General features: G+C 37.3%; 1 protein-coding gene across 1 annotated transcript in view; it reads left to right on the forward strand.

Moving 5' to 3' along the window:
• SLC24A3 (solute carrier family 24 member 3) overlaps positions 1 to 24365 on the forward strand; it is a 905365-nt gene that overhangs the window by 862392 nt on the left and 18608 nt on the right. The gene's annotated exons all lie outside the window — the stretch shown is intronic.

A 24365-nucleotide genomic window follows, 5' to 3' on the forward strand; every position in this document is an offset into this window, starting at 1 on the left:
GAGTCACTGCCTAGGGGTGCTCACTGCTCAGGGTTTAAATCCTGCCCTGAACAATACACAGATATTCTTTGTTTTATTTATGGCTGGGGTTCGGTTTTGTAATATTTTCATATACTAGGGGAACGGCTGCTATATTATAAACCCAGGCTTCAGTTATGTGTAGTACACTCAGAGCATTTGTTTGTTGCTTTTAATGTCACCCTTCTAAAAATAATCTTAATTATTTATTTATGTGACTTTAGCTTCATTCCTTTTACTTAGACAGATCTGGAGACCTACAGAATGTGTTTATACAACTCCAAGGCACAGACCAAAACAGATTACGTGCTTAAAGCCATTTTAGTTTATTACTGACCCATCAGGGATTTGTTGATCATTTATTTTTTCCAGAGATCTACGCTCATTCACGTGATTCTGGTAACTCAAAAACATGGGACATACAGATCCCTGTGCATTCTTTAAAGACGTTGTGTAACTTGTGTATAATTTATCTTGCATAGGGATTAGATGCAACAGTTCTTGTGCAATAACTATCTAAATAGGAATATTTCTGGTTTATTGAAGCTAATTTGCATGGCTTTACAATTTGTTCATCCAGCATAAATAAAAGAGATGGTAATGTCTGAAATATTTTAAACATTGGAAACTGAAACATGCCTGAAAAATTATACAGAATATATAGGAAGAAATAATATCTGTCCAGGCTTTAAGTACTAAACAATTATGAAGCGGGCAAAATATATTTAAAGCGACATGAAACACAGTTTTTTTTCATGATTCAGAGCATGCAGTTTTAAACAACATTACAATTTACTTATGTCATCTAATGTGCTTTGTTCTATTGGCATCCATTGTTGCGGAGCATACCTCAGCAGGCTCTGAAACAGAAATCCATTACTGGGAGTTAGTTACTGATTGGTTGCTGCACATAGGCTTACCGTACGTGCTCAGTTAGCTCACAGTAATGCATTTCTGCTCCTTTAAGAAAGAATACCAATAGAATGTAGACAATTTGATAATAGAAGTAAATAGGAAAGTTGTTTAAAATTGTATGCTCTGTTTAAATCATTAAGAAAAAAATGGGTTTTATGTCCCTTTAATGCTTATATAGATTATTTGTGGGCTGGAAATTTTTACTCATCCTCTAGTTCCAGTGCAGTAAGAAATTAGAGTTTTATCTATTTACAAGAATTGCTTAAATTCATGACGCTCATGAGGTTGTTAATGTAAAGATAAGATCCTACATATCAATACATCATATCTTGCACATCAACCATGATCCGCTAGCAATGTGGAAAAACAATAATTACAACCACAAGACATAGGAAACACATTAGCAAAATGTTTTATGTAAATGTTTGTAGTTGTAGAATATTTGTAAATCTGTTTTATTATTGTAAAAGAGCCTTGTGTGTAAAGAAGAAGGGGTGAGAGATTAAGGAAGAGGTTGTGTGTAACAGACAGTGGGTGAGGAGAGCACGTTGCATGAGGGACAGGGTGAAGTGGAGGCGGGGTGAGAGGGTAATGAGGACTGTGGATTGAAGAGGCGGCTGTGTCTGAGGAGGAAGGGTTAAAGGATGAACAGAAGCTGGAGTGTGATGGTTAGCTGGACTGATAGGGTGAGCAGGGTGTGAGGGAAAGATTGATGATACGATGAGTTGGGCAAAGAAATAAGTTGTGGGTGTGGAGGTGGGAGGATGAGTAGAGAATGAAAAATTGACCAGTAGCTTATGTAAGGGAGAGTGAGCTTACATCAGGGTTTTTCAACACCAGGCCTCCCTAACAGGCAGGATTTTCAGGATATCTGAACTGGATCACAGCTGATTAGTAACCATGGTTATTTACCTGCTCTCACCCAAGGTAATCCTGAAAATCTAGCCTATTAGGGAGGCCTGAGTGCCAGAATTTAAAAACCCTGGCTTAGATGGTGCAGATTTTGCTATATATCATGTGATGTCATTAGTGATGGCAACAACGTCATTGATGATGTCATGCGAAGCTCCAAAGTGGAGCATTGGAGCAGTTTTTAAATATTGGATAGAAGATTTAATATATATATGCACCTTAAAGACAAGCAAGCTTGACATGATTCTTTAAAACTTTTTGTTAACACAACAAATAGTTTGCAATTTATTATGAAAACAAAATGATAAGTAGATTAAAACCCCATCCCTTTACTTATTATTTAACAGTGCAAATATATATCATGTACTTAATCTGCAGGGTAAAATGGTCATTACTGTATACAATATGAATCACTGCAATTTGATTGCTAAGGGAAACTCTGATGCAAAAATAATATGCTCTAATTTGTATGGCATACTTGCATTACTAACCCTAGCTAGCTTAGGCCTACTTTCCTTTGAGCTTAGCCTCCGATTGGGATAAACACATACTGGGGGGAGTCTGGCTTTTTTAGAGTTGCTCCAGAGCCCTGCTTCCACTAAGAACACAACAGGATGATCTTCCCTGCCCAAACCCACCCTGTTCCTTACCATTTAACAGAGCAAAGAGGGGTTCAGTTCTTATGGTGGTTATTGGCTGCACTGTGCCCCAGGCACATGGTATCACAGGTCTGGAGGCATGCTAGCTGCTCGTCAAGCAAGGGGATCAGGCACAGTTCCAGAAAGGCCAATACATCAACCTCCTACAAAAAAATAAGAGCGCACGGGACCCGAAATTGACACCTCGGGGTGGGGGGGGGAATCTTTGCGTATATACAGCAAAGCACTTAAAAACATTAGAGCCCAATTGCATAGTCTGTGCATACACAATTTATGGCGTGTACTTAATCCCACTCAGGATTTTACTTTCTACTCACACTCCCATCAGTAATTTTTACATATTTGACTAATTCTAGATTCTCATGTTTAGATCATGCTGCAGTTTTATGCACATTACAATGGCCAGAGGCCCCAGTGACCTCATTCCTATGGAAACTGGACAATATTCTTTAAGAGAATGTCCATATAAAACAGAGAAGTAGAAAGAGCTTTGGAGGAATACTTTTTGTTGAATGCCTCATTGCAAATGCATGAAAACACAGTATGGGAAGTACCTAAGTGTGTGATGCGTGGCAAGTTTATAAATCTTAAAGACACACAGCAGAGAACACAGAGGGCTCCCTATGCTGTTGCCCCATCTTTCCGATTTGTAAACCCAACATAAAAAAGCCCACTGATGACAATATCTCCGAATCTCTTTTATAGGCGGGAACTGGAATATTCTTTTTTTAGCAGATGGCGGATTAGCAAAATAGCAGTTAGAAGATGGAAAGGTGGTCTTTGCTTAACTTCTAACACCAATGCTACCCCTTGTTTAGAAAACCAGGGTTAGTTACTCTGTTTTTTATTTTTCTACAGGTCCCTGACTGATGTTGGCAAATCAGTCACACCTAAGAAGCTGTTTCTGCCCTGCAGCTGAAACTCCACAGGTAAATGCTTATTCCCTTCTAAGTGAGAATGTCCTAGCACTTTGGGGGTTAATCCTCCTTTCTTTTATAGGTGGAGTCTAAGATATTTACAAATCTTATAAATCTTGGGATTTATTTAATGGGCGGTAAGTACATGGACTGCTGGAAAGTAGAAGTTTTCCACTGGTGTATGGATTTCTCATTTTTATGGATAAGGCCTGGATGGGCTTGGCAATCTTTATCTACTTTGAGCAGCTCATCCCTTTTTGAACTTATGTCGATTTTCTAAAGGAATTCCTGGTATCTCCCTCTCAGCACCGAAGCTCCTTTTTCATTGTATGGGTAGTGTTTTATGCACTGTGACACGCCGCACTGCCACACTTTGCTTAATAGCCATGGGGCATATCATTTTTTATTTGTCTGCCTAATGTGAGGAACATCTCCATGTTCCTTATTGGCACTCTGTTTTCTAGAAGCATAGTGTGACAGCTTACAGTCAGGAGCTGTCTCATCATATAGGGCCCGTGCGAAGTTCCAATATGGCCGCTAGTATTAGTCCAGTACAGTGGGCAGTATTTTACATGTGAGACTGCTCTAGTCATACTGGACCCCTTAGACGGCGGAGGTTGAGAAGTGTTATCCGGTTAGCTTATGAGACAGCTGGACAACAGCCTCCTGAGAGAATTATGGTTCATTCCACTTGGGCTGTCTCTTCTTACTGGGCTTTCAAAAATGAAGCTTCTGTGAGTAAGTCTGCAAGGCGGCCACATGGTCCTCATTGCTGTTTCGGTCCGCCTGTCTTGTTCTCCCTCCCTTTCATTCTGTGTCTTCTAGCTTTGGTATTGGTTCCCACTAGTTATTGGAATGAAATTGTGGACTCTCCATGCCATAGGAAAGAAAACAAAATGTATGCTTTTCTGATAAATGTATTTCTTTCCAGCATTGGAGATTCCACAACCCGCCCATATTTAAAATTAAGACAGCAGTTTTTTTGTACAAAACTCAGGCACCTCTATACCCTTGTGTTATCTTCTTTTTCCATTTCCTTCGGCTGAATGACTGGGGGTTATGGGTAAAGTAAGTGACACTTAACAGCTCTGCTGGGTTGCTCTTTGCTTCCTCCTGCTGGCCAGAAGTTGAATATCCCACTAGTAATTGGAATGAAATCGTGGACTCTCCATGTCCGGAAAGAAATACATTTATCAGGTAAGCATACATTTTGTTTTTCAAGATGAAGCCCTCTTCCTCAAACAGCCCATTTTATAAAGAGGGCAATAAGGCCAGGTGGTGGCTTGCTCGCTTGTTGCAACAAATGTGGCTGATGACTCATATTCACAGCCTCCAAGATTCAAAGGGAAAGATCAGAGTAGATAGTATAGCCATCGTAGAGACCTTCTGTAAATATTACACCTCCATTTCCTTTCCTTCCAATAATTCTTCCATTCACCAATGTGAGAATAACTCTAAACTACTTTCTGATTATCTATCGTAAATTAAACTCCTTTTTCTAAGTCCAGAAGATTCCCAAACTTTTGATTAACCTATCACGAATGAGGAAGTATTGGAAGCCAAAAAAATCTCCTAACTGGCAAAAGTTCCGGGCCACGAAGGCTATGGAGCAAAAGATTATAAAACTGTTTCTAATCTTATGGTTTCCCATTTTAACTCACTGGATGAAGCCAGAGGCTTCCACGCCTCAATGCTCAAAGCCCATTTGACTGTCCTACCTAAACCAGGTAAACTAGAGACTAGTCCTGAGAATTTTCATCCTATTTTTCTGTCAAACAGGGCTATTACATTTTTTTGGAAAATATTGGCAGATTGATTAAACAGGTATTTACACAACCTCATATCTACAGACCTAGTAGGATCATAAATGGCACCTGTCAGTGATGCCCTCTCTCCCAAATTCTGTTTGTTCTATCTATTGAGAATCTTGCCCAAAAAAATCGAAATAACCCCCAAATAACAGGAATCAAGACCAAGAACACAAGTTGGCAATGTGCACAGATGATATTTTACTCTCCCTCACAAACATAGACCAATCTCTTCCAGCCATACTATTGGAAATAGAGGAATACGGTAAACATTCTAATTTTCATTTAAATTTAAAGGGACAATTTACTCAAAATGTTTCTCCCCTTTTAATTTGTTCCCAATGATCCACTTTACCTGCTGGAGTGTATTAAATTGTTTACATGTATTTCCATTAACCTTATATTGGCATTTGAATAAGTTTATATAGCCTGTGGTATTCCCACCTATTCTAAAAGTTTTTGGCCTCGAGTACCAGCTGTGTTAACACAGCCAGTAGATGAAATTACACTCCCAGTGGGTTATAGAAGAGATAAGGTAATAAAATGTTAATTTTCAATTGTTCTCTCCAAGTATTGGTGATTAGTTTATGGACAGATATAAGATAAAGAAGCATGTATATTTAAACAATGTGATAAAGTAATGAGATCTGATTATACCTACAAGCTCAACCCATTTTATTAGGTTGTGGCTTCAAAACACAAAATCAGCTAATTCATATACACAAATAAGCCCTAAAAACCTAATCTCATACATTTTATACTCTGCAGCTGGTAAAAAATGTAATTGGAAACACATTAAGGGATTTTTTGTATAGTATACTGTCCCTTTAAGTAAGTTAGAATCGTTGAACGTAACACTCCCACAGGATGCTATGTCTCATGTGAATAAAATCTGCCCAGTGACAATTCAGCCTTTTAAGCTGAAATAATAAGGGTGGTTTGTTTTTTTATGGCGTACCTGAACAAACTCTGAGTGTAACTATAAACCATTACTAGAAGAGATTGTAGCAAGCCTCTCTCTTGGTTAAGGAGAGAGAGTAAACATAGTCATGATGAATGTCTTACCTAGAACTTTGTACATATTGCAGGCACTTCCTATCCTGCTACAACACTTATTTATAGCTAAACTACCAACTGCCATAGAACAATTAATCTGGCAGAAGATTAAACCTAGAATTCAAAGGAGGACTCTTTACCTGTCTAGGGAAGAGGGGGGCTTGTAGTACCCAACCTAGACTCCTATTAGCTGTAATCTTACAAAGACTAATTGAGTGGGGCAATAACTCTGTGCATAAGGCTTGGATGCAGCTAGATTATGACATGTTATGTTTAAGCAATGTGGGCGTATTAGCATGGCTTCTGTCAAAAAAGAGGCCTAAACTGATCTGGCACTACCCCCTCTTACATGAATTTTTCCAGCAATAGGAAAGGCTTCTAAATATGAGTATGCATATATCTATGATTTAGCAACACATGGATGTGCAAAAGCATGAAGATACAAAGACAAAAGTAGCACTGACTTTAATTTGGGTTAACAGGAGCAACTCAATGGGCCATGTTCTAAAACATTGCATTCAAATTACTGCCACTGACCCCCTTTACTTTGTGCCGCGGGTTTGACCTGATATGAACCAGTGAGGCTTACACAAATACATTTCAATAGCGCACCATGCAGACCATTTCTTACCAGGTCAACATGTTAATTTGCCAGATGTAAATTAGACTTGTTCCTTTAGTATAGCACAGCAGCCTCCGCCTTTACTTTTTCTATCTATTGACGCTTACCCTCCTAACTAAACTATACCGCCATATCAATTGGGAGAGTACTCACTCAACCATGCTTTTGATATGCCAATTGTGTTGTCGTTCAAAAATCATCTACATTAATTGGTTGAAATTGATGTCCCTAAACTTCCAATCCTGTAGCACTTTTCGTATCCGACTGTTTAATGACCTGCCCCTTAACAAACCGCGGTAGATAAAACGGTATCCCTAGCAACCATACTCTACTCATGCCCCAGTGTTGAGATTGCATAACTTGACCACATAATTTTGATCGGCTGCAATCTACCAGCAGTGCCTTCGGGATCTACTGGTTGATCGTGATCTACCTATTGGGCACCCATGATCTAGATTAACTATTTGCACGCTAACCTAATTATCAGCTGATCTATACATATTCAAGGATTCTTTGCAGTTTGTTTCTATCTTCCACAAATATATTTACTGTATTTCATCACTTAGAATGTATGACTTGTAACTGAAGTTAAATGTACTCTTGTTCGCAATATTATGTTATATTCTATCGTTACATTGACTTTCATCATTACCCTTTAATGTAAATTATTTTCATTAAGCTATCTAAATAGGCCCATTTTACTTATACACAAGTATTGTCTGAGAGACTGAAGAGCTGGTGTCAGACACTTATACCACAGATGACAACCTACAACTATGCTGGTATATGATTCCCCTCCATTTTGGACTTTTCTAAAAATAAACGCTCTTCTCGTCTTAGTTTATAGTATCTTCTTTTAGTATATGGTTGTTGCTGTATAACCTTTATACACACATTTTATATTGTTTTGTTTTTGGATAAAGCTCATTTAAAAAAAAAAAAAAAAAAACCCACATAATTAGCTTGGGTCATAATGCAAAAAGGTAATCCTGTAACAAATTAGAACATGCCACTTTTGCATCCGTATATCCTTTTTAATGCCCCTATGAAGTACAGCTAATTGGTTGTAAGGCATTATCCAACCCTTAAGTAAACGTGAAATTAGCTGTATCGCCTATGGTCGCAGCAGTCTGTCTTCATTTCAGTCTCAATTAACATTTAAAAAAAGAAAAGAAAAAAGCTCTGTTTGTATGAATCTGTTAAAATGTTTTACATTTGCCAGCATAGCGTCTGCCTAGTGAATTACAGATTATGCTCCAAATACAGCAGCTGCGAGATCAATTACATTCAGTTATGTTTCCTGGCAAAGCGAATCCCACAGCTTGTATTATTTCCCCAGGTCCGTCACACATTCTTTATTCACTAAGCATTTTAATTCATACATCACATCTAGAGCCACATTTATTTTGCATATTTTAAGGGTTTCCAAGATGGCACCTAATCATTATTTAAAGATATGAAATGCCTGTTAAACAGTTTTATTTTTGATAGGAATAATAATATCTCAAGTCAACTGCAGATTGAATAGGCAACATTTAAGCACATTCCCTGAGAGCTTAGTAAAGGAAATATATAATAATTTGACAAAATAACGCAAAAAAAAGTATTTAAAAGCAATGGCGTCCAACTTCAGGCCTTGAGGGCCACAGACAGGCCTGTATATTTACAACCTGTGGTGTATTTGCAGTGGTCAGAGACAATAGTTGGGCACTCACAAGGCATTTTTTATTTTACATAAGAGAATTATGTTCTAAAATGTTTAAAGAGATAGGTAGTCTCCAGTAAAAAAAAAAAAGAAAGGGTAACTCCTTAATCCAGCATAGGTCTGATCTATGGTCCATACAACTGACAGAAACAGCTGTGCCATGAGTCATCATTAAGCTGCAGGGTGGTGAGTCCTAATTGTGGTCCATTATGGGCATAGAACTAAAAAAAGGATATACAATATAGTGTTTCCAGCTGTAGTGTTTCAAGTCCATTCTTCAGGATTTACCAATGTGTCTCAAAATGGAGCGAAAAAGATATAGGGTAATACTATAACAATATAAATGATCCTATACATAGTAAGTATCTTACTCACACTCTTCTGAGCAGCTCTAAGTATGTTCAGCAATGGTTGAAGGTGAACCCAAATGGTCTTCCCAGCAGATGAGGTTATTATCAATACAGCTTCTTACCACTAACCTATAATAACTGACAAGCTGCAGGGCTATTAGTCTTACCTGAGGTCACATATGGGCATAGAACTGACAGACATGTATAGGCCTATAACTCCCAGAAACTGCTGGGTCATGGTGCCTGATCTAAGGACTGATGTTAGAATATGGCTGTCAGAAACAAGAAAGCCATGTGATCTGATCGTGGTCTCACAACTTTCCACCCATTCACCTGCTGATTATCTCATCTTTATATGGAGGAGAACTGGTATTTTTAGTAACAAAGACTTTCTCCTGTATGTAATGAAACCTACTAAGGAGTCTCACTATTTTTGCTACAAACGAGCAGGAGGAGACTGTGATGGGCCATGATTTTTAGAATGAGTTTATTTTCTGTTACAACTGTGTGAATTACATCAGCACAGAAGAACTTGTGAATTTGAGTTGCCTATTAGATAGGCGTATAACTAAGCATTGCAGACAAATCCAGCTGTTATGGAAAAATCTTAAACATTTTTTCAGTGGGTCATGAACTTATGGCCTCATTTTATCTATACTTGATGTGTTTAAATGGTATGTGATAACTTTTTACTTTAGATGTACACTCCAAATGGGGACATATTATGTCTGGAAAAATGTAATTGTGATTACCAGTCTAGGGGAAAAAAATATTAGTCAGGAGAGAAAAATACTAGTCCGCAAAGTTTTAAAGGGACATTAAAAACAAAATACATTTTATAACCATGGAATTAAGGTTATTCCCCGCATCCCTCTAGTTATGGGTACCGTCATGTTGATATGTATCTTTCACTACATTCCAGTGCTGATGCATTTCCATGTGTGTAGCAATTTCAAAAATCTTTGGTGAAACGTTGGTTCTAAAATGGTGGCACTCATGATTTAATAAAGGTACATGAAATGTATTTAGTAATTAATGTTCCTTTAAAGATAGAGGGGGGGTCACATTTTTTTTATTTGTGCTTTGCTGGTGCAAGTGAAGTAGTATACATTTCCTGCCTTCATAATGATAACATTTTTATTTAAAGGCATATTATACATAGTAGCATTTATCATTTAAAGGGACATAAAAAACATTTTTTTATTTCATGATTCAGATTGAACATACAATTTTAAACAACTATACAGTTACAGGAGCAGCAATGCACTAGTGGGAGCTAGCTGAACACATCAGTAAGCCAATCACAAGAAGCATACATGTGCAACCACCAATCAGCAGCTAGCACCCAGCTCCTGAGCCTACCTATGTATCCTTTTCAACAGTAGATACTAAAAGAACAAAACAAATTATATAATATAAGTAAATTGTAAAGTTGTTTAAAATTACATGCTCTGTCTGAATTTTGAAAGCAAAACGTTGGGTTTCGTAACCCTTTAAGCACTATATTACAAAATATCTGCATATACCAGACTTTCTAAAAGCAGCAGAGAAACTTCAGTATTCAGAGGCCAAACAAAATACATTACACACTTTTTTTTACTGTGCATGATTAACCATTTCATGGATGGTTTGATTTAGAGTTTAATTTTGCTTTAAAGAACAATACCGTCAACTGATATATCTTATGGTTGTAGACTAAATAAAATATGTTGATTTAAACTCGGGTAGTATTATTTCTCCAGGTCAGTTATACACTCCATCACTATGGGTTTTATTTTATAACTAGATTCTTATTTTTTTTATATATTTTAGGGGTTTCCAAGATGGCACCTTATTATCATTTAAGGAAACAAAATGGCTGTTAAATCATTTCATTTCTGATAGGAAAATATTCAATAAGAATAAACAGATGACTAACTTAACAACATTTATATACATGCCTTGAAAGCCTACTAAAGGAAATATATACCAATTTGGTATATTAACACAAAAAGTATTGGTGTCCAACAGTAATCTTTGAGGGACACAGCAATTCATAATGTTCATAATCTCTGTGCTTTAGGACCTGTTCTGGCAGTGCAGAGAGACGCAAAAAATCTGGTGCTTTTGTGGCTGACAAGGACTATAGTTGGTCACTCCCAAAACACAATTTCCTTTTTAACCTAAGAAAATTATGTTCTTGTTATGTGTTTAAAGAATTGTCAAAATTGCTTTATTCTTTTGGTATCGTTTGTTGAAGGAGCAACAATGCACTACTGGGAGCCAGCTGAACAGATTGGGTGGGCCAATGACACAAAGACATATATATATATATATATATATATATATATATATATATATATATATATATATATATATATATATATATATATATATATATATTTTATATATATAAATATATATATATATTTTATATATATATATATATATATATATATATATATATATATATACACAGTTGTGCTCATAAGTTTACATACCCTGGCAGAATTTATGATTTCTTGGCCATTTTTCAGAGAATATGAATGATAACACAAAAACATTTCTTTCACTCATGATTAGTGTTTGGCTGAAGCAATTTATTATCAATCAACTGTGTTTACTCTTTTTAAATCCTAATGACAACGGAAACTACCCAAATGACGCTGATCAAAAGTTTACATACCCTGGTGATTTTGTCCTGATAACAAGCACACAAGTTGACACAAAGGGGTTTGAATGGCTATTAAAGGTAAGCATCCTTACCTGTGATCTGTTTTCTTGTAATTAGTGTGTGTGTATAAAAGGTCAATGAGTTTCTGGACTCCTGACAGACCCTTGCATCTTTCATCCAGTGCTGCACTGACGATTCTGAGTCATGGGGAAAGCAAAAGAATTGTCAAAGGATCTGCAGGAAAAGGTAGTTGAACTGTATAAAACAGGAAAGGGATATAAAAAGATATCCAAGGAATTGAGAATGCAAATCAGCAGTGTTCAAACTCTAATAAAGAAGTGGAAAATGAGGGGTTCTGTTGAAACCAAACCACGGTGAGGTAGACCAACTAAAATTTCAGCCACACCTGCCAGAAAAATTGTTTGGAATGCAAAGACAAACCCACAAATAACTTCAGGTGATACAGGACATGTGGTGTGGCTGTTTCAAGACGCACAATAAGGAGGCACTTGAAGAAAGATAGGCTGCATGGTCGAGTCGCCAGAAAAAAGCCATTACTACGCAAATGCCACAAAGTATTCCGCTTACAATACGCCAAACAGCACAGAGACAAGCCTCAAACCTTCTGGCACAAAGTCATTTGGAGTGATGAGACCAAAATTGAGCTTTTTGGCCACAACCATAAACGCTACATTTGGAGAGGAGTCAACAAGGCCTATGATGAAAGGTACGCCATTCCTACTGTGAAACACGGAGGTGGATCACTGATGTTTTGGTGATGTGTACAAAGGCACAGGAAATTTGGTCAGAATTGATGGCAAGATGAATGCAGTATGTTATCAAACAGAACGCCTCATTTTCCACTTCTTGATTAGAGTTTGAACACTGCTGATTTGCATTCTCAATTCCTTGGATATCTTTTTATATCCCTTTCCTGTTTTATACAGTTCAACTACCTTTTCCCACAGATCCTTTGACAATTATTTTTCTTTCCCCATGACTCAGAATCCAGAAACGTCAGTGTAGCACTGGATGAAAGATGCAAGGGTCTGTCAGGAGTCCAGAAACTCATTGACCTTTTATACACACACACTAATTACAAGCAAACTTTTGATCAGGGTAAGTAGGGTAGTTTCTGTTGTCATTATGATTTAAAAAGAGTAAACACAGTTGATTGATAATAAATGGCTTCGGCTAAACACTAACCATGAGTGAAAGAAAAGTTTTTGTGTTATCATTCATATTCTCTGAAAAATGGCCAATAAATCATAAATTCTGCCAGGGTATGTAAACTTATGAGCACAACTGTATGTATGTGCAGCCACCAATCAGAAGCTAGCTCCCATTAATGCATTGCTTCTTCGAAGACCTGGAGATGCTTACAAGCCACAGGGTCTCACACCTACTGTATAATTTGGGTAAAATGGAAAATTGTTTAAAATTACATGCTCTATCTGAATCATGAAAATTTTATTTTAAATTTACTGTCTGTAATTTACCTTTAAACATTGTGTGTGTTTTCACCAGAGAGGCTAATTTAGTTCTTGGAAAATGTTAGAAATCCAACCCTACAATATGCTGCACATGACTTCTTGATCAGTACAGGAGCTCATTTATATACAGAAAACTCACTTAACCGAAAATCAAGCAATCGACACTCTCAAGCAACCAGAAAAAGAATAATCAAAGATACTGTACATTAAAATTAACACTAACTTTTCTCCGCAGCTTCCTTTCTCTATAGTGGGCTCTCGAAGGTGAAAGCAAGCCCTTTTCATGCCACCAGACCCTACATACAGTAACTGCTCTTGAAAGTTGTGAGCACAAGGCAATCAGAGAATTAAACATCATGCTGCTACTGGGTGCCCGGGATTGAACGGAGGAGGCAATAATATTAATTATTTGCTTTTATTTACTGTATTAAAATATTAATATCAAGTAAATACAGCGTTTATAGTATAGTATGGGTTATAGAAACTAGTTAGGCATATTTTTAATAGTAACTCTCAAGCAACCAGAGACTACACTTATCCAGAATCTACCAATCCCCATGGGTGCCGGTTAACTGGGAGTTTATTGTATGTCCCTAATTGGACATATACTCAATAGGCTTTTTTAGGAGTGTTTCCCTTGACTGCAAAACTACACCAGTTTTGCTAGCAAATGCTTTATAAACCTTTAAACATGTAATCTGTATGCATATAGTTTTTGCAATGTACACACACAGACATACATACATACACACACACACATATATATATATATATATATATATATATATATATATATATATATATATATATATATATATATATATATATATACTTTGTCTGATGAAGGGGTAAGATCCCCGAAAGTCACATGTCTCTTTGAATATTAAATAACACTTTAAAAAGTGCGTGCCTGTTTGGATATTAATACTACTTTGCCTGCACCCTCGCCGATGCTGAAGGAGGAGAGAGTGCGCTTTCTACTACGATTTATATATATATTATGCCTATGTATGAATGACACCATTGGTTGACTAACAGGCTGTATTTTCATCTGAGGAGGCATAGGATTGACCCAGTCACATGCCTTTGATGCTCTATTTGATTCCTCTGTACTACAATAATTCATTCCCGATTCATACATATAGGGCTAGGTCACCTTTTTAGTATAAACTGTTACTTGTAGTTAAAGTTAAAGTCTATGGAGATTTTTGATGGTAAAGCCATTCCTAAACTTCACAGCTGGAATGTAAACTGGCTCATGCAGAATTCATTTCAGGAACGTGGGCTGCCAGATAAAATGCATTTTTCTCAAAATAAAACAAGTGCCAGCTTATGGTGTTAGGTGAACAAAAATCATTTTGTCCCTCTTTTGCTTTGAATATTCCTTTCATTATTGGACAGTTTGTAACAGTTTGAAAAGACTTGTGTTATATATAACTGGGACGCATATGGGTTTCAGAAATTTGAAAATCATCTGCAAAAACTAGAAATGCAACATCCATTAATAAGCCTTTATATTTTGGCATATTGTGTTATTAAAAAACACATATGGTTTATTTCTAAATCATCAGGAGCTAATATCTTCAGTATGGGTTTTAACATTTAATGCTGTTCTAAAATTGCAATAGATTTGATTGTTTAATCTACTTCACATATATGTAACAATGATACTACCCAGTAAACGTGAATCATGAGCTCTCATCATTGTAAGAAAGCCTATCCATAACCCTGCACTGCAGTTAACCCTAGACGGGTTCATTAACCCTAGCTACAACCTTTTTGTTATTAACCCTAACCATGACCCCTCTCACTGCAATAAACCTTCTCTTCATTCCCAATTTATTAAGCCAGACCGACCTGTAAACCTGGCTGCACTAGTTGGCATGACTCCACCCAACCCAAACTCACATAGCACCCAAGGGCATTCCCAAGGCAACACACCATATACACAAAATGGCACAATTATACATCCACAATCCCTCCACCATTGTCAAATTTGTATTTTACTTTTTTGGAATAATAGTGTGTTTTGTGTTTTTTCATTTTAAGTTGTGCAGTGTCTGCTATTATGTAACAAGCAGCAAACCTGGCTGAGCACAGGTGGAAATGCTGTTGTTTCACAAATGTCAGGAAGTTGGAATCAATGGCAGAGAGGCCCCGCTTACCAAATACTTTTACTAAAATACTGTAAGTTTTAACACACAGTAGAAAAGTAGAAGAGAGATAGGAGAGAGAGTAGGGTAAGAGAGAGAGAGATGAGCAAACTTGTAAACTGAGCTCTCTCTCAGACTGCTTAAAATCAGTAAACTACAATACAAATTAATATTAAACAACATACTACAAGGTACTGTACAGACTGAATGAATAACTGTTTACCTTTAAGAAAGTTTGTCACATAATCCTTGCAAACATCTATAACATACACTATTGTGCAAAAGTTATATGCAGGTATGAAAAAATGCTGTAAAGTAAGAATGCAAAGGGAGTGAACAGAAGAAAAATCTAGATCAAATCAATATGTGGTATGACCACCCTTTGCCTTCAAAAAAGCATCAATTCCTCTGCGTACATTTGCACAAAGTCAGGGATTATGTAGACATGTAGTTTGATTTTTAAGGCTGATAGGGGTTTTCTGAAGAAGCGCAAAGGTACAGGCAATGTTGAGGACTGTGAATTGGCAGAAACCAGTGGGATCCTGGTACACCCATCTACTGTTCGGAGAAGTCTATTCAGAAGTGGTCTTCATGGAAGACTTGAGGCCAAAAAAACATACCTCCGATGTGGAAAAATGCCAAGTGACTCAACTATGCACGGGTAACACAGGAACATGGATGTATAAAAATGACAATAGGTGCTCTGGACTGATGAGTCAAAATTTTAAATATTTGACTGTAGTAGGGGGCAGTTTTTTGCCGAAGGGCTGGAGAGCAGTACAAGAATGAGTGTCTGCAAGCAACAGTGAAGCATGGTGGGAATGCATTTCTGCAAATGTAGTTGGGGATTTGGTCAGAATTGGTGATATCTTTAAAGGGACAGTTAACACCAGAATTTTTGCTGTTTTAAAAGATACATAATCCCTTAATTACCAATTCCCCAGTTTTGCATAACCAACACAGTTATAATTATACATGTTTTACCTCTGTAATTACCTTGTATCCAAGCCTCAGCAGACTGCCCCCTTATTTCAGTTCTTTTGACAGACTTGCATTTTAGCCAATCAGAGCTGACTCCATGGTATATTCACGTGCATGAGCTCAATGTTATCTTTATGAAACACGTGAACTAATGCCCTCTAGTGGTGAAAAACTATCAAAATGCATTTGGATTAGAGGCGGCCTTCAAGATCTAAGAAATTAGCATATGAACCTCCTAGGTTTAGCTTTCAACTAAGAATACCAAGAGAACAAAGCAAAATTGGTGATAAAAGTTAATTGGAAAAGTTGTTTAAAATTACATGCCCTATGTGAATCCTGAAAGTTTTTTTGGGACTTGACTGTCACTATAACGCTACGAAGTACAGGCAATATACTTATCCATTATGCAATACCATCAGGTAGGCATCTGATTGGCCCCAAACATACAGCCACAGCCTTAAAGAACTATGTTCAGTGTAAAGAAGAACAAGGAGTCCTGGAAGTGATGGTATGGCCCTCAAGGAGCCCTGATCTCAACATCATCAAGTCTGTCTGAGATTACATGAAGAGACAGGAGGCTGCCTAAATCCTCAGAAGAACTGTGGTTATTTATCCAAGATGTTTGGAACAACCTACCTGCCTTAAAATAACTATGTGCAAGTGAACCTAGAAAAATTAATGCTGTTGGTAGTACTTGATTTGATTTAGATTATATGTATGTTCTGATATTATTGTTGACATATTTAAGATGGCCTAAATTATTCAATACAAGTTTGTAAGAACAAATTAGCTGACTACTATGATTTTGAAAGGTAAATTAAAAAATAATTTGCAAACACTGAAATAAGCACTCTTCATTAAAGAGACTGTCTACTTCAGATTTTTTTTTGTTTAAAAAAAATAAATAGATACTCGCTTTATTACTTATTCCCCTAGTTTTGCATAACCAACACAGTTATATTAGTATACTTTTTACCTCTGTGATTACCTTGTACCTAAGGCTCTGCCGACTGCCCCCTTATTTCAGTTCTTTTGACATATTTGCATGTTGGCCAATCATTGCTGACTCGTAAGTAACTCCACGGACATGAGCACAGTGTTATCTATATGGCCCACATGAACTAGCGCAGTCTTGCTGTGAAAAACTCTCAAAATGCAGAGGCAGCCTTCAAGGGCTTAGAAATTATAATATGAGCCTAACTAGGTTTAACTTACAACAAAGAATACCAAGAGAACAAATCAAATGTGGTGACAAAAGTAAATTGGGAAGTTGTTTAAAATGGCACACCCTTTCTGAATAATCAGTTTAATTTTGACTAGACTGTCCCGGACCCTAAATAAAATCCACAAAATATACTGTATTTTTAGTACACTGTCTATTCAAATTCTTATACTAAGTTCACTGGCATTCTCGCAACTTGTTAGGTTTTATGTTATTTTGTAGATCTTCATTATGAAAACACTGATTCATTTTGCTTCTTCTCTAAAGATTCTCTTTAATAGCTTGTTTTTCTTTCAAGTGTTGGTACGTGACAGAATTATTTTTCATGGAAGCTATTATATCATTTATATACCATTTTCCTTTTTCCTTTACAGACATTGTATTTAGTTATTTAAACAGACATTAAAGGGACATGAAACATGATTGAGATAGAGTATGCAGTTTTAAAGGGACACTTTCATAGAAACATAGAAACATAGAATTTGATGGTAGATAAGAACCAAAAAGGCCCATCAAGTCTACCCATATTACATGTTACTTTTTCCTTAGGATAGCCTTATGCATGTCCCATGCATTTTTAAATTCCTTTACAGTCTTTGTGTTTACCACCTCAAATGGAAGTTCATTCCATGAATCCACCACCCTTTCTGTAAAAAAATGCTTCCTTAAGCTTCTATTTTATTAAGTCCCTTCATATATTTGAAGGTTTCTATCATGTCACCTCTTTCCCTTCTATCCTCTAAACTATACATATTTAGATCATAGAGTCTTTCTTTGTACGTTTTATATTTTAGACCATGTACCATTTTAGTAGCCCTCCTTTGGACAGCTTCTAGTTTATTTATATCTTTCTGAAGATATGGTCTCCAGAACTGTACACAGTATTCCAGATTTGGTAGAACTAATGATCTGTAAAGTGGCATAAGAACCTTGCTATTTCTGCTACTAAAACCTCTTCTAATACAACCAAGCATTTGGCTGGCCTTGCTGGCTGCACTGCGGCATTGTGTACCAAATTTGAAATCATCTGAAATAATAATTCCCAAATCCCTTTCTTCTTTAATTACAGTCAGTAATGTACCATTGAGACTATAATTGGTCTTTGGTTTTTGGATCCTATATGCATAATTTTGCTCTTGGTAATATTACATTTCAGATCCAATTTATTTGACCAGTCCTCTAGTTTATTAATATCTCACTTCATTTGATCAACTCCTCCAGGAACATCTACCCTGTTACAAATTTTTGTATCATCAGAAAACAAGCAAACCTTCCCCTTAAGCCCACTTCCAATATCACTTATTAACATGTTAAACAAAACAGGCCCAAGAACTGACCCTTGGGGAACACCACTAGTAACTGATGCCTCATTTGAATGTACTCCATTAATTGAAACCCTCTGTCGTCTATCTTTAAGCCAGCATTCTAGCCACTTAACAATCTTAGCATCTATTCCAAGGCAATACATTTTGTGAATGTTTGTTGTGTGGGACGGTGTCAAATCCTTTGCTAAAGTCTAGATATGCAACATCTACGACTCCTCCCTGGTCAATTATTTTAGTTACATGGTCAAAGAAATCAATTAGATTAGACAGGCATGATCTTCCAGCAGTGAAACCATGCTGTCCTTTGTCTTCTAAGTTGTTTGTCTGAATGAAACATACAAGTCTTTCCTCTAAAAGAGTTTCCATTAATTTCCCTGCAATTGAGGTCAAACTGACTGGCCTATAGTTAGCAGAATCTTCCCTACTACCCTTTTTGTGAAGAGGGACTACATTGGCAATTTTCCAGTCTTTTGGAACAACTCCTGTTAGAAGTGACTGATTAAATAAATCAGCTAATGGAGTAGCTATTACGGATCGAAGTTCTTATGATTCAATAGGGCATGTAATTTTAAACAACTTTCCAATTTACTTTTATCACCAATTTTGCTTTGTTCTCTTGGTAGTCTTAGTCGAAAGCTAAACCTAGGAGGCTCATGTGCTAATTTCTTAGACCTGGCTGCCTCTAATTTAAATGCATGTTGATAGTTTTTCACCACTAGAGGGCATTAGTTCATGTGTTTTATATAGATAACATTGAGCTCATGTACATGAATTTACCATGGAGTCAGCTCTGATTGGCTAAAATGCAAGTCTGTCAAAAGAACTGAAATAAGGGGGCAGTCTGCTGAGGCTTAGATACAAGGTAATTACAGAGGTAAAAAGTGTATAATTATAACTGTGTTGGTTATGCAAAACTGGGTGTTGAATTTTAAACAAATCACTTTAAACAAATTTCCAATTTACTTCTATTATCAAATGGCAGCAGTTTTGCAAGAATGTTATACATTTGTAAGACTACTAGATAGCAGCATTTTTTCCTCCCATATAGTGATCCAGACATGTTCAAAAACTACAAAAAAATCAGTGCGCCATCAAAGTGAATTTAAACTAAGAATGCAGATTACTAGTATTTATATAGAAACCCTCAATGCATCAATGTATGAGACACAAATGAAGTAATAGACTGATGGGTTAAACGTGAATGAGCTCTATACTCACAAATGTATTACCACAGCATACAATTAACTAAGTTGCAGTGCTATGTCAATGAACTAAAACAATGAATGACCAACAATTGAATGACAAACAATTAAATGACAAAAATTAGCATAAAAGTTTAGTGTCCAAACTGAGTTTCCAACGTGTGTATTGTTAGTTACATATAGCGATAGCAAGCTGCTTCTTCAAAAAATATTGTTGGTGGCCCAAGACGATGAGATCTACAGATAAAATTATATAAAAGAAGGCGCCAACATAGTGCACAATCAGTAATACATGACATGCCGTTAGTACAAATGATGTTGTACTTACAAGATTACAGACACTTGATCGATTTTATTGAATATATATCTTAGTATTTAGGAACTACTAGACAGAGGATACTAGGCCTTTACAAGTGAGGACACATGATTATAATTTTACTACTGCCCTATATTAATCATACACTTATTAATTACTTTGTTTTACTTTGTTTGGTGGAATATTGGTGTTAGCAGCTATTATCCAATAAGTTGTACTTTTATTATCTTATGTACATTGATTTTTTAAAATATATATATATTTTTTTAAAGTGAATGTCAATTTTTAATGTTTGGATGATATAGTTATGTACAGAATCATCCTATATAGCATACCGCCACAATCATTTTTTTTAATAAGTTATTATTTCTTTATAATTTTATATCCTAAATATCGTTGATGTACTTTACCCGCTCCTCCCACTCACTGTTTCCTAATTCTCCTCAAAAATACGTAAACAGCGGTCCCACCCGCTGTTTACGTATCGGCATTGCGCGCTCCCGTTTAGATTAGCCATTGCGCATGCGTTACTCCTGTTTCCGCTATTTAACCACATAGTATTCATTGAATGAGCGTATTCAATGAAAACTATCGTGGCGAAGGAGCGAAGAACAGGATAGGAAATAGGGGCATAGTTGGTTAGATAGAGAAGAGAAAGTACTTGTATACGGAGCCCTTTCATATCAATTTACCCAGCGATAATAATTTTAGGAAATGACGAGACTCCGTATACATTTCTATTGCGACACCGTATACATTTCTATAGCGCATGCGTGAAATGTGCACGAGCTTAGAATAGAAGTGGTTTGCAGCGCAATCGAACGCATGCGCAAGAAGGAGTTATTACGTCATGGTAAGGGGGTGGGTCCCCCTGTGGTTAGAGCCGTTATTGGCTATGAAGATCTACGTTAGAAACAACAGGAAGGGAGCGCGAATGCCGGGAGGAGGATGATTACAGCGAAAAAGAATATAAAGTATTGAAAATAAAGGTAACAAAGTAAAATGTGAGGAATTGATGAATGAAAGTCAAGTTTTTTATAGACAAATGTTACAAAGATGTTTAGACCGGAGGCTGACTTTACATTCACTTTAAGGATTTTAGATTATGATTTGAGTATAGGTTATTTGTATCTATGTGTAAAATCAATATTTGCACTGCAATATGTATCATCCATTTTTGCATATTTGTAGGTTGTATGTATTTAGTATTATATTGTGTCCAATTGTGATATTTATTTTTATCATAATTTTTTATATAACCTATGACCGGGAGAATTAGTAACCTCATCCCCGATTGTTACTTTTATGTTTTTATTGTATGGGGCTACGCTGCATAAGTAGATGTCTAAATATGGAGTCCATTTCTCATAACAACACATTGGCCTAGATTTGGAGTTTGGCGGTAAAAGGGCTGTTAACGCTCCGCGGGCTTTTTTCTGGCCGCACCATAAATTTAACTCTGGTATCGAGAGTTCAAACAAATGCTGCGTTAGGCTCCAAAAAAGGAGCGTAGAGCATTTGTACCGCAAATGCAACTCTCGATACCAGAGTTGCTTACGGACGCGGCCAGCCTCAAAAACGTGCTCGTGCACGATTCTCCCATAGGAAACAATGGGACTGTTTGAGCTGAAAAAAAACCTAACACCTGCAAAAAAGCAGCGTTCAGCTCCTAACGCAGCCCCATTGTTTCCTATGGGGAAACACTTCCTACGTCTGCACCTAACACTCTAACATGTACCCCGAGTCTAAACACCCCTAACCTTACACTTATTAACCCCTAATCTGCCGCCCCCGCTATCGCTGACCCCTGCATATTTTTTTTAACCCCTAATCTGCCGCTCCGTAAACCGCCGCAACCTACGTTATCCCTATGTACCCCTAATCTGCTGCCCTAACATCGCCAACCCCTATATTATATTTATTAACCGCTAACCTGCCCCCCACAACGTCGCCGCCAGCTACTTACAATAATTAACCCCTAATCTTCCGACCGCAAAGCGCCGCCACCTACGTTATCCTTATGTACCCCTAATCTGCTACCCCTAACACCGCCGACCCCTATATTATATTTATTAACCCCTAATCTGCCCCCCTCAACGTCGCCGACACCTGTCTACACTTATTAACCCCTAATCTGCCGAGCGGACCTGAGCGCTACTATAATAAAGTTATTAACCCCTAACCCGCCTCACTAACCCTATAATAAATAGTATTAACCCCCTAATCTGCCCTCCCTAACATCGCCGACACCTACCTTCAATTATTAACCCCTAATCTGCCGAGCGGAGCTCACCGCTATTCTAATAAATGTATTAACCCCTAAAGCTAAGTCTAACCCTAACACTAACACCCCCCTAACTTAAATATAATTTACATCTAACGAAATAAATTAACTCTTATTAAATAAATGATTCCTATTTAAAGCTAAATACTTACCTGTAAAATAAATCCTAATATAGCTACAATATAAATTATAATTATATTATAGCTATTTTAGGATTAATATTTATTTTACAGGCAACTTTGTAATTATTTTAACCAGGTACAATAGCTATTAAATAGTTAAGAACTATTTAATAGTTACCTAGTTAAAATAATAACAAATTTACCTGTAAAATAAATCCTAACCTAAGATATAATTAAACCTAACACTACCCTATCAATAAAATAATTAAATAAACTACCTACAATTACCTACAATTAACCTAACACTACACTATCAATAAATTAATTAAACACAATTCCTACAAATAAATACAATTAAATAAACTAGCTAAAGTACAAAAAATAAAAAAGAGCTAAGTTACAAAAAATAAAAACATATTTACAAACATAAGAAAAATATTACAACAATTTTAAACTAATTACACCTACTCTAAGCCCCCTAATAAAATAACAAAGCCCCCCAAAATAAAAAATTCCCTACCCTATTCTAAATATAAAAAGTTACAAGCTCTTTTACCTTACCAGCCCTGAACAGGGCCCTTTGCGGGGCATGCCCCAAGAATTTCAGCTCTTTTGCCTGTAAAAAAAAACATACAATAACCCCCCCCCCAACATTACAACCCACCACCCACATACCCCTAATCTAACCCAAACCCCCCTTAAATAAACCTAACACTAAGCCCCTGAAGATCTTCCTACCTTGTCTTCACCATCCAGGTATCACTGATCCGTCCTGGCTCCAACATCTTCATCCAACCCAAGCGGGGGTTGGCGATCCATCATCCGGTGGCTGAAGAGGTCCAGAAGAGGCTCCAAAGTCTTCCTCCTATCCGGCAAGAAGAGGACATCCGGACCGGCAAACATCTTCTCCAAGCGGCATCTTGGATCTTCTTCCATCCGGTGCGGAGCGGGTCCATCTTGAAGCAGGCGACGCGGATCCATCCTCTTCTTCCGTTGTCTCCCGACGAATGACGGTTCCTTTAAGGGACGTCATCCAAGATGGCGTCCCTTGAGTTCCGATTGGCTGATAGGATTCTATCTGTTCCGATCAGCCAATAGAATGCGAGCTCAATCTGATTGGCTGATTGGATCAGCCAATCGGATTGAACTTGATTCTGATTGGCTGATTCCATCAGCCAATCAGAATTTTCCTACCTTAATTCCGATTGGCTGATAGAATCCTATCAGCCAATCGGAATTCGAGGGACGCCATCTTGGATGACGTCCCTTAAAGGAACCGTCATTAGTCGGGAGACAACGGAAGAAGAGGATGGATCCGCGTCGCCTGCTTCAAGATGGACCCGCTCCGCACCGGATGGAAGAAGATCGAAGATGCCGCTTGGAGAAGATGTTTGCCGGTCCGGATGTCCTCTTCTTGCCGGATAGGAGGAAGACTTTGGAGCCTCTTCTGGACCTCTTCAGCACCGGATGATGGATCGCCAACCCCTGCTTGGGTTGGATGAAGATGTTGGAGCCAGGACGGATCGGTGATACCTGGATGGTGAAGACAAGGTAGGAAGATCTTCAGGGGCTTAGTGTTAGGTTTATTTAAGGGGGGTTTGGGTTAGATTAGGGGTATGTGGGTGGTGGGTTGTAATGTTGGGGGGGGGGTA

The sequence above is a fragment of the Bombina bombina genome, chromosome 4 (assembly GCF_027579735.1).
Source record: "Bombina bombina isolate aBomBom1 chromosome 4, aBomBom1.pri, whole genome shotgun sequence".
NCBI lineage: Eukaryota > Metazoa > Chordata > Amphibia > Anura > Bombinatoridae > Bombina > Bombina bombina.